Source organism: Hippoglossus hippoglossus, chromosome 1 (assembly GCF_009819705.1).
Source record: "Hippoglossus hippoglossus isolate fHipHip1 chromosome 1, fHipHip1.pri, whole genome shotgun sequence".
Classification (NCBI taxonomy): Eukaryota; Metazoa; Chordata; class Actinopteri; order Pleuronectiformes; family Pleuronectidae; genus Hippoglossus; species Hippoglossus hippoglossus.
In genome coordinates this window covers 254,005-265,696 of record NC_047151.1, presented here as the reverse complement: position 1 = coordinate 265,696, position 11,692 = coordinate 254,005, and the positions used below count along the sequence as shown (strand labels likewise).

Genomic DNA, 11,692 nt, shown 5'->3' with positions numbered 1-11,692 from the left:
CCACCAGTGGCTTGGTGACCACACTTGCAGTTTGTTTTGAGGCAGGAAAGGCTTCAACCCATTTTGACCACATGTCGAACATCACTAAGCAGTGAGATTTACCTTCTGATGGTGATAGCTCTATGAAGTCCATCATCAGATGTTCAAAAGGTCGTACAGGCGGTGGGTGTGCTGCATGGCTGGTTACAGCCACTGGCTTGCCAATATTGTGTGTGTCGCAGATTACACATGCCTGTATTTTTGAGCATAGGTGGAGAAACCTTTCGTAAACCAATGTTCTGTGATCATAGATAACATCCCCATTTTAGATGTGTGATCTTTACCGTGAGCTAACTTAGCATAATGAGGGAAGAAATGTTTTGGCAAACAGGGTTTGTTGTCAGGACCATACCACACACCAGTTCGGAACATAGCACCAGAGGTCTTCCATAGGGAGATCTCAGGAGGAGTGACAGTGGACTGTACTGCAGAGAGAGAGGAGGACATATCAGAAGTGATAAATACTGTCTGTGTATGAAAAGAGGAAGTGACATGTCAGATGTGAGTGTGACAGCCTGTTGTTTGAAAGAGGAAGTGGTAGGCGAGCCGCAGCTTAAGCAGCAGCATTCCCCCGAAACAACACATCCGTATGTGCAGTACATTTGCATACAGCAACAGTCAGTAGCAAATTTGCATCCTTCCGTGCTGTTTGGCTGAGAGGTGATGAGGAAGAGAACTCGAGAGGAGAACGTCGTTATCTGAACAAACAGAAAAACCAACAGTTAGTACAGAGACAGGGTCATGTGAGGAGGACCCATCTACATACAGAGTCAAGTCAGAGTTACAAAGAGGTTCGTCAGAAAAGGTCAGGTCGTGGTGAACACTGGACTTGAAGTTCAGCAACACAGTTGTGTTCTTCCCCGTCGTCCAATAAAAAAACATTGGATAAGTCTACAACCGAAAAGCACGCTGCGTCAGGCGGAATTTGGGAAAGCAGCGTGTATGGGTTGGGAACAATAGGCGATCGAACAATTACAGCTTCATTCACAGCTTCAAATCCTGCACAAATGTCTTTGTCTCTGATTTTCTTGACTGGGAATCAGTGGAGTCAGGGCAGGGGACAATTTACACCAGCCTGCAAAAAGGGTTCAAAAACAGAGCGTATCCCCTCCAGCGCTTCCTGTCTGAGTAGATATTTTTGTTTACATGGTAGATAACCAGATTTTGGAGTGATTTTGACTGGGTCACAGTTTCTGATGAGCCCACATCGTATTTGTCTTTTGCCCACAGTGTTTCAGTTAGATCTGAAAGTAAAGGAGAAACATCAGAGGGGCTGGACAACATGGCATAAGAATGAAGGTGATTTTCAACCACAATCAGGGCGTGTGGCTGGAGAACAGAAGGTTGGAGAAACTTTTAGATCAAATGCACTCAGACTGGGTGAATACATTACATCAGGCGTAGTTGTGGGTAGCCAATCAACGGCAGCCTGGCATGATCTGACCAATGGGCCTAAGTCGTGCCACTGGTCATCATGGGACTTGGAAAGCAAGATGTGAGGGCTGGAATTTGAGACGCGAGGCAGTGCCATCTGCTGGTCGGTGAGTGAGACGGCAGCTGCACTTCTGGAACCAGACCAAAAAATATTGCACACATTCAGAGAATCATCGGGGAAAGGCAAAAAACAGAGATTCATAAACGTGATCTGGTGTGTCACATGTGAGGTGCAGTGCAATGAATCAGTGTGCAATAAAAACAGAAAAGGGGTGACAAGAGAGCGTGACATGGAGATGCAGGGGTCTCATTTATCAAACATTGCGTAGGATTCATACTAAAGTGTACGTACGCCCAAAAGCCGGAAATGGCGTACGCCAAAGGAAATTCCGATTTATAAAACCGTGCGCACGCACACCTGAACGCAATGTTCGCTTTATAAATCACAGTCCACCTGGAAACGTTCGTACTTGGATCTGCCTCCAAATCCGCCCTCCACACGCCCACTTTCAACCATAAATGGTCAATGCAAAGCACGGCATGAATATTAATTATCCTGCTGACCAATGGGTTTCCACCGTGAGTCCTGACGGAGTCACGGCATCAAGCGATGAGAAGAGGAAGCAAAACTTTTCTGACACTGACATTGAGGTGTTTGTTAGTGAGATGGGGGTGAAGAGCAATTCATGGGACAGCAGTGATGTCACTAATAAGAAAATACACTGATACTCTGCTGCTGCTGTTAACACAGTGAGTGAGAGTGAAGACGATAGAAAGAAACGGAGCCTGAAGTAAAAAAAAGATCACAGATCAATAGAATCTATATCAGCTGATCAGACATCGCTGAAACCCTCGCTTCCTCCTCATCCTTCCATTCGCGTGCACACATCACGCAGCATCACGCACACAGTGTCACAGCAGTATTTATTTATTCAGAGCATCGGACTGATTCCCTCACAATCAGCGGATCCTCACCTCCTCCCTGGGATATTATTTGGAAAGTGTCTTCATTTCTTGTAAGTGATCTCCAGTGCGCGCTGAGCGCCTGATGGCTCCAGTCCCGTTCACTGCAGTGATCTGATGATACACGCACAGTGTTAGAAGATATTATTAAAAACTATTAATGACTCGGCTCCGTAACTCCGCTGTTAAATGGAATCTAAACGTAATTTGCTGTAAATTGATTTATATACAGTGGGGCAAAAACGTATTAGTCAGCCACCAATTGTGCAAGTTCTCCCACTTAAAAAGATGAGAGAGGCCTGTAATTTTCATCATAGGTATACCTCAACTATGAGAGACAAAATGAGGAAAAGAAATCCAGGAAATCACATTGTAGGATTTTTAAAGAATTTATTTGCAAATTATGGTGGAAAATAAGTATTTGGTCAATAACAAAAGTTCATCTCAATACTTTGTTATATACCCTTTGTTGGCAATGACAGAGGTCAAACGTTTTCTGTAAGTCTTCACAAGCTTTTCACACACTGTTGCTGGTATTTGGCCCATTCCTCCATGCAGATCTCCTCTAGAGCAGTGATGTTTTGGGGCTGTCGCTGGGCAACACAGACTTTCAACTCCCTCCACAGATTTTCTATGGGGTTGAGATCTGGAGACTGGCTAGGCCACTCCAGGACCTTGAAATGCTTCTTACGAAGCCACTCCTTCGTTGCCCGGCGGTGTGTTTGGGATCATTGTCATGCTGAAAGACCCAGCCACGTTTCATCTTCAATGCCCTTGCTGATGGAAGGAGGTTTTTCACTCAAAATCTCACGATACATGGCCCCATTCATTCTTTCCTTTATACGGATCAGTCGTCCTGGTCCCCTTGCAGAAAAAACAGCCCCAAAGCATGATGTTTCCACCCCCATGCTTCACAGTAGGTATGGTGTTCTTTGGATGCAACTCGGCATTCTTTCTCCTCCAAACACGACGAGTTGAGTTTTTACCAAAAAGTTCTATTTTGGTTTCATCTGACCATATGACATTCTCCCAATCTGGATCATCCAAATGCTCTCTAGCAAACTTCAGACGGGCCTGGACATGTACTGGCTTAAGCAGGGGGACACGTCTGGCACTGCAGGATTTGAGTCCCTGGCGGCGTAGTGTTACTGATGGTAGCCTTTACTTTGGTCCCAGCTCCCCCATGCAGGTCATTCACTAGGTCCCCCCGTGTGGTTCTGGGATTTTTGTTCACCGTTCTTGTGATCATTTTGACCCCACGGGGTGAGATCTTGCGTGGAGCCCCAGATCGAGGGAGATTATCAGTGGTCTTGTATGTCTTCCATTTTCTAATAATTGCTCCCACAGTTGATTTCTTCACACCAAGCTGCTTACCTATTGCAGATTCAGTCTTCCCAGCCTGGTGCAGGTCTACAATTTTGTTTCTGGCGTCCTTTGACAGCTCTTTGGTCTTGGCCATAGTGGAGTTTGGATTGTGACTGTTTGAGGTTGTGGACAGGTGTCTTTTATACTGATAACGAGTTCAAACAGGTGCCATTAATACAGGTAACGAGTGGAGGACAGAGGAGCCTCTTGAAGAAGTTACAGGTCTGTGAGAGCCACAAATCTTGCTTGTTTGTAGGTGACCAAATACTTATTTTACCGAGGAATTTACCAATTAATTCATTAAAAATCCTACAATGTGATTTCCTGGATTCTTTCCCCCCATTCTGTCTCTCATAGTTGAGGTATACCTATGATGAAAATTACAGGCCTCTCTCATCTTTTTAAGTGGGAGAACTTGCACAATTGGTGGCTGACTAAATACTTTTTTGCCCCACTGTATGTTTTAATTAAAAGGTTCGTGTGGAACAGAAATGTCGCGCGATCAAAACTAAGCTGTTGGTTTTAATGTAAATGATGAATTGGATCAATAATGTGGCTTCAGTTCACCACCTCACGTCTGTGTCGCCACTTTCCCGTCTCCAAAACGTTCGTACGCATGGGTCAGAGTTTGTGTGGAAATATGCAAATTTTCCCGTCAAGTTTGTTTTTATAAATCCCAACGTTTGCGTGAGAAGTGGCGTACGCACGTTTCAGGCCCCGTTTTGTGTGTACGCAACGGTGATAAATGAGACCCCAGATCAGTTGAGGTATTTATAGGAAGATGCCACTGATATACAAACAGCTGCTCATGTGTGGTTTGTGACATGAGGAAAGGAGGTGAGGAATCATGCGTAACCGTCACTCCATCAGGGGAGGATACCAAATACAGGGAGACAACAGAAAATCATGTTCAAACCTTATGGGATGTTTGTCAAATTTAACCGTGCACGGGAGAGGTTTTGTGAAATTTTCCTTTACTGTTGCTGTTGAGCCTTGAGAGAAAATAAATCGACCACTCATTTCAGGAGATGTGGGCAAATCTGACATCCGAACCACAGAATAACCTTCACCAGAGTCGACCATGAAATTGGGTTTGTGACCGTTAACACACAGTTCGAGTTGAGGCATTTTCTGAAAAGCATCATTTATTTAACATTATGTGTGTGTGTGGTTAGTACAGCAAGCTGTTCTTTATTCTTTGATTATCATTGTACAGTGTATTATGATTCATCTCGAAGTGAAATTAATGGTGAATTAAAATTTCGTATCAAAAGATTTGGGCCCAATGATGAAAATTCCTTTAAATGTCAAATGGAAAGTAACTAAGATGACTTTACAGAGCTATCGACGAGATGGTCAATCTCAGTGGAGCTAGGGTTTTTATTAATTCGTTGGTTATATCGACGGATAATACGGGTTTAAATGTAACGTCAACATTGTATTGTCAACATGAATATTAAAGTCACCAACAATAATAATTTTATCGGTCTTTAGGACTAGGTTTGATAAAAACTCAGGGATTTCCATTAAAAATTCAGAAGCACGGTAAACTACAGCAAATATGATTGGCTGTTGGTACTTCTTGGATGGGTGTGGAAGACTAAGAACAAGGCTTTCAAATGAGTTGTAGCTTAGTTTAGGTTTAGGATTAATTGATAGACTGGAGTTAAAAATAGCAGCAACTCTACCTCCTCGGCCAAATTCTCGGGGAACGTGTGAATTTACATGACTGGGGGGAGTAGATTCATTTAGACTGACATATTCATCGAGATGCAGCCACGTCTCAGTGAGGGACAATACATCTATTTTTTTATCTGAGGTTAGTTCATTAACTAAAATAGCCTTTGATGATAATCTTATGTTTAAAAGACCACATTTAAAAGTTTTTGTTTCTTGAGTTGTTGCAGAGGTTGTGTTAATTTGTATTAGATTTTTGTGTAGAATTCTCCCTCTGTTATTGTTTGATTTACATAATTTAATGGGACGGTGGACAGACACAATCTCTATGGGTTTGTGGTTGTGCGACTGATCCAGAGGGAGCGCAGGGAAGTGTTTAGCACTGCAGCTCTGCTTCCTGGTCCCAACTCTGGGTTATCATTTAATGGGTAATATTCCTAGATAAGAGAGCTGTTCCATCCCAAGTGGGATGAACGCCGTCTCTCCTAACAAGACCAGGTTTCCTCCAAAAAGTTTTATTATCTACAAAGCCCACACCATTTACAGTACACCACCTCGACAGCCAGCGGTTAAAAGACAACATGCGGCTAAACATGTCATCACCTGTTGTGTTAGGGAGAGGGCCAGAGAAAACTACTAAATAAGGGTTAAACAAAGGTTGGGGTGTTTATTATCCTCAATCACAAGGGATGGTAGAAAGAGTTAACGGAACCCTCAAAGCTAAGTTAAACAATATTTGTGCTAGCACAAAGCTTAAGTGGGTAGATGCTCTACCACTTGCACTAATGAGCTATCAGAAACACAAACTAACAGAACCACACATTTAATCCAACATGAAATGCTTATAGGTTGACCATTGCCCGCTTGAACAATTGCAGATGAACCTGAAAATGAACTGTCGTACAAAAGCTATTTCTCTTCAGGAGAAAAGCAGAGTCCCAGACTCCAGCCTGGTGGCAGAGAGCCCGGTGGTGCCAGGGGACGAGATCTACATTAAGGTCTTTCAAAGGAAGTAACACCAGCCAAGACGGGAAGGTCCATATAAGGTGGTCCGAGCAACGCCCACGGCTGTCCAAATTGAAGGAACCACCACGTGGTACCACCTGAACCACTGCACCAAAGCCAGCAAGGTGCCAACGGCCCATAACCTGCTAATGGTTATGGGCCGTCTGGTGTGGATACTGCCAGGACAGGCCCAAGAGGAACAGCTGATGAAACGAACGATCCAAGGAAAGACCGATTGACATGAATCAGATAAGTATGATGCAACTACAGACCAGACAAACACCAAAACAGATCAAGTTTGAACTACACCAGCTAGAGTGATTAAGACCAATATGGCACAAAATGCTAGATGTAAAAAGAGAGAAAGAAACAGAACTGAATTATAGAAAGCTATTGTTTCACTTAAGAAGGTGTATTTACATAAGTAAAACCTGAGTTTCATTACAGTTGCTACATTTTCTAGAAGGTTGTTTGGTATTTTCTTAAAGAAGGCTCCAGAAAGAGAGGAATTATGGGGGGTGACCAATGTACAGTTACCTTCCAGCAAAAACAGGTGGATTGTCTGGATGAGACCAGAACCTCAGTGGCAAGTAGCATAATATGATTTTTATCTTGAGATTGGGTTTAATATAACTGGTAAGATATCCAACGTTGACATTTTTACCTTGAACCTTGCGGATCCAGGAATGTTTACTACTCTAAAACTTGCAGAAGTTTTTACCTTTGATTACCTTTGTCACGTGATTGGAGAACAATGTTGCATTTACATACCCAATAACAATAATTACACTGGTGGTCTTGGCTGTGATCTGTCTATTGGTTTGTTGCATCATACTGACTCTGAGAAAAGTACTCACTTAATCTCTCGTTAAAAAGATGACCATGATGGCGACTGCACGGGAGGCGGAGGCTCAGCTGGCACAACTAGTAGAGGAGATTCCAGATCCCAGAGCAATGGACTGAACTCTGGAATAAGGGACTGATAAACATCACCTTGTGCCTCGACTGGGATCTCCTAATTCCTATGATTTAAAATTGTTTCTGATTAGGTGGATCATGTATACTCAATAAGCACATTTAAACTTTGATTGATTTGACGATATGTTTTGTGCACTCGCCTGTTATAATTTAGTTTAAAATTTAAGTAATAACCACATATACAACTTTGTTTGTAACAATAAAATATTGGTCATATGTGTGACAACCCTTCCACTCTGCCTGCGTGCCTTGCAATCACTTGCTCCTACCTACCCATCTGGGTGGGGGCATCCAAGAAGGCATAAAAGACTGCTCTTCTGGAAGTGTCTCTCTCAGCAGGGCCTGCTGCACCAGCCTCATCCTTGTTCCTTTGTTTGGTTTGCTGCACCAACCAACACACATCACACTATATTGTCACTCATCCACACACTTCTGACACAATTTATGTCTCTCATACATACACACCCCACCAGTTAATTAATATGCTGTATTAGTTGAGCTAAATAAATTATTTTGATTGATCTATCTGTGTGTGGCTTCCGTTTTTGTTGCCAGCCTTGAGCCAGGTGGTGACATATGTTACTCAGACACCACATATGTTTTTAAACTTGGTTTTGAAGAAAGTTTGAGGTAGTTAGATTTGTTTTATTTAGTGAGATTTTTGTTGTTGAGTAATTTGTTGACAGATAGTTTTGGGGTCTCAGGACCACAAAAGGGGGGATTATATTGTTTAGCTGGACATCTAAATGACCAGTGCTCTTTGACTAGTCATATAACTGTTAGCTTAACCAGTCAGCTTGACCTAACTTGTGTTGATTAAACTATGCTGTAGTCACAAAACAAACACATACAAAGACACACACACAAATGTCAGTACTGTGGTTATAAAAGCATGTATTGAACATTTCACCCCGTCACTGTTTGACATTGTGTTAACTGTGATTTTCACTGTAAGACAAAGTTGTGTAAATGCATGCTTCTGAGACCACGCTTATAGTTCTAAACACATAACTGTACATTTAGTATGTTTCTGTAGTAGGTAATTTGTGTGAAATTGTCACCACTATACAGCACAATATTTAATAAAAGACCAAATTTACTTTAAATGATCTCTCTAAGCCAGATCAGTTAGTGACTTGTCTAAAGTTATGTAGTTAAGGTAAGAGACACATATTCATATTAAAAGTAATACAGGTCTTGATAAAATCAGTAAATGTTTTTATTGCCAAATATCTGAAATGGTATTTTTGCTTTATGCATTCCCATAACAGCTGTGTTAGGATGTGCCAGTGTGCACAGGGTTTGATTGTCAATATTCAGGCAGGTTAGCTGTGTTTCTAAGTCAAGGCTACTGTGGATTAATTTCTGAGTGCTCCATCCAGAGTTATTAGAGCGCTGTTAGGATGTTGTGATAATCTGTTGGGAATTGGTGTCTTTGACGCTAAATTCCCTGCTGCTGTTTCTCCAGAGTCTTAGGCTGCGTTAACATTTGAACAGGGTAAATAACTGCTTTTGTTGCAGCGGTGAGTATCGGGCTCCAGACAATGCTGGCTTCAGGGGAGACGACCGTAACTGTCCGCGTCCTGGTAAGCCAGAGAGGGCCGCATGCTCTCAGCTGCAGTTTAATCCGAACAAAGTGTGTAGTCATTGTAAAGGCAGAGGAAATTGGAAATCTGAATGTCCTGTTAAATCAGATGTTAAAGGTGGATCTGGTCGGGGATGTCTGTGGCCTGTTGCACTGGCTGCTCCTGTCTGAACACTCAGTCCTGGGTTTTCTCCGTGTGTTAGCTCTCACTGTCCTGTGAACAGGTGAAGCCAGAATTAGAGCATAGCCGAGAGGAATTCGATTTTTATGCTTTTGTGTCATTAGTGGGCAGTAGTGTAAAGGTGCCAGTGAAAATCCTGAGGGATACTGGGGCTTTTGATTCTCATATTCTGACCTCTGTGCTGCCTTTTTCTCAGTGTACTAACACATGATAGTACATTCTGATGCTGGGAATGGGTTTGACGGTGTTGCGTGTTCCAGTGCATAAGTTAGAGCTTGATTGTGGCTTGGTACAGTGTGAGTTATGGGGGTGCGCCCTTACTGCCAATCCCAGGCGTGGATATCATTCTGGGGAATGATCTGTGTGGGAGACGTGTGTGGGCTAGCTGTCCACCATCTGCTGAAGTGACATCCTCTCCTTCTGTCACTACAGTGCCTGATGAGAGTGCACAGTGTTTCCTAGACGTGTTTCCAGCCTGTGCAGTTAGAGAGCTATATACCGTGAGAAGGCAGAGCCTGAAGTTGAGCAGAGCAGCACAGAGGGGACTGGGAGCGCCTCTGTTTCCATGCCTGACTCTCTTTTAACAGTTCCTCGCAGCGTCCTGGCAGCTGAGCAGCGAGCTGATCCTTCTCTTAGTGAGCTGTTTGAAAAAGTGCTACCAGAGGCTGATGGGAAGAATGCTGCTATGGGTTATCTGTGTCAGGATCAATTGTTAGTGAGGAAATGGGTTCCTCGTGGGGTTAACTGTGTTGGTGATCCGTTTTTTCTGGTTGTTTTTCCGTCAAAGTTTCGCGAAGAGGTACTGAGGACCTTGCATGATCAGTAGGGACACTTGGGGGTTCGTAAGACCTATGACTACATCCTCAGGTATTATTTCTGGCCGCGCATGAAGAAGGATGTATTTAGTTTTATCAAAACATGTCACACCACACTCAGAGTCAAGGAGCATTAGAAAAGTTTCATCAAACCCTAAAATCTCTGTTGCGTAGTTATTGTTTCGAGTTGAGTCAGGATTGGGAGGAATATTTACCCTGGTTGTTTTTGGCTGCCAGAGAGGTAGTTAAGGAGAGCACAGGGTTTAATCCCTACCAGCTTGTATTTGGTCATACAGTGCGTGGGCCGTTAACTTTACTGCATGATGCAGTTGTGCAATCTGAACCACCCCTTAGTCTGCTTCATTATGTGATTGGTTTCCAGCATGGGTTGTATGTGGCTGGAGAGCCGGCTAGGGAAAATTAAGCATCTGCTCAGAGGAAGATGAAAAATCTTTATTACCGTATGGCAAAGACTTGTAAGTTCATTCCAGGAGACCAGGTTCTGGCTTTGTTACCACTGGTGTGTTCACCATTTCAGGCCAAGTTCCATGGCCCTTTTACAATTTTGCGCTGGTTTTCTGAGCAGAATTACCTGCTGTCTACACCAAAACGTAGAAAGTCAACTCAGCTCTGCCACGTGAATTTGTTAAAGCCATTTTATACTCGTGAGTCGCCATCTTATGAAACTGGGGGGAGTTTGCCACAGCAGACTGTGAAACCTGTGTTAGTGACAGACACTGTTGGAAGACACTCACTGGTTTCTGGTGTGTCTGTACATGAAGAAGATGGTGTGGTTTCACCTAATGAGAGCCTGCTTCATGGTCATTCTGAGTCACTGCCTGATTTAAAATCTGTGTTTAGCCATTTGTCCAGTGAATGGTGCGCTGAGCTGTCTGTGTTGGTCAACAATTATTTGTGTTTGTTTAATGATGTTCCAATTCATACACACTTGTTTGAACATGACATTGATTTGGTTTTACAGGGTATCTCAGGCAAAACTTAAGGTAATGGAAAAAGAAATAAAGTTGGGCATCTTCGTGCTTGCTTGTGGATAAAGCTGATAAAAGTCCTCAGTCCCTGTACTGACTACGGGAAGGTAAATGGTATAACAAAACCAGATGCTTATCCACTGCCACGCATGGAAGACTATGTAGATCAGCTATTTTTCTTAGCAAATTTGATCTGTTCAGAGTCCCTGAGGAAAATAAAATGCTCAAAAGCAACCTGTTTATCCACCCTGGTGGCATCGTCTATTGCCAAAAACTAAAACCTTGAAACTACTGACTGGACACCAAGATAAACAAGTGTGCATCTGCGTTGCCATGCTGTGCACCTGGTCTATGGACAACTGTGAAATCATATGTGCCATTAGGCCTTCAAGCTCCCTGAAGGACATTAACCACTATAAGGCGGAGTGATCAGTCCGGACAGTGAAGTGGAGGCCCCCAAGGTAATATTTGAAGTGCTGGATGGCGCTGACCACAGTGAGCAGTTCCCGCCTGGTGACACAGTAGTGACGTTCAGCCTTGTTGAATGTCCTGCTTTAGTACGCCACCACTCCTTCTCCCTCAGGTGTCACCTGGGTCAACACAGCACCTGAGCCGACGTTGCTGGCATCCGTGTCAAGAACAAAGGGAAGGGTGAGGTCAG

The 11,692-nt window shown here is 43.3% G+C and overlaps 2 long non-coding RNA genes across 2 annotated transcripts; one reads left to right on the top strand and one right to left on the bottom strand.

Moving 5' to 3' along the window:
• Positions 1-1,433: 1,433 nt before the first annotated feature.
• LOC117776621 lies at positions 1,434-4,848 on the top strand. Its single transcript, XR_004616467.1, has 3 exons — positions 1,434-1,679; positions 3,354-3,356; positions 4,695-4,848. It is a non-coding gene; the product is annotated as an uncharacterized LOC117776621 (long non-coding RNA).
• Positions 4,849-5,978: 1,130 nt separating this feature from the next.
• On the bottom strand, positions 5,979-10,690 carry LOC117776826. The gene is made up of 3 exons (XR_004616498.1): positions 10,680-10,690; positions 8,213-8,217; positions 5,979-6,114 (listed from the first exon to the last, which is right to left on the bottom strand). It is a non-coding gene; the product is annotated as an uncharacterized LOC117776826 (long non-coding RNA).
• Positions 10,691-11,692: the final 1,002 nt, after the last annotated feature.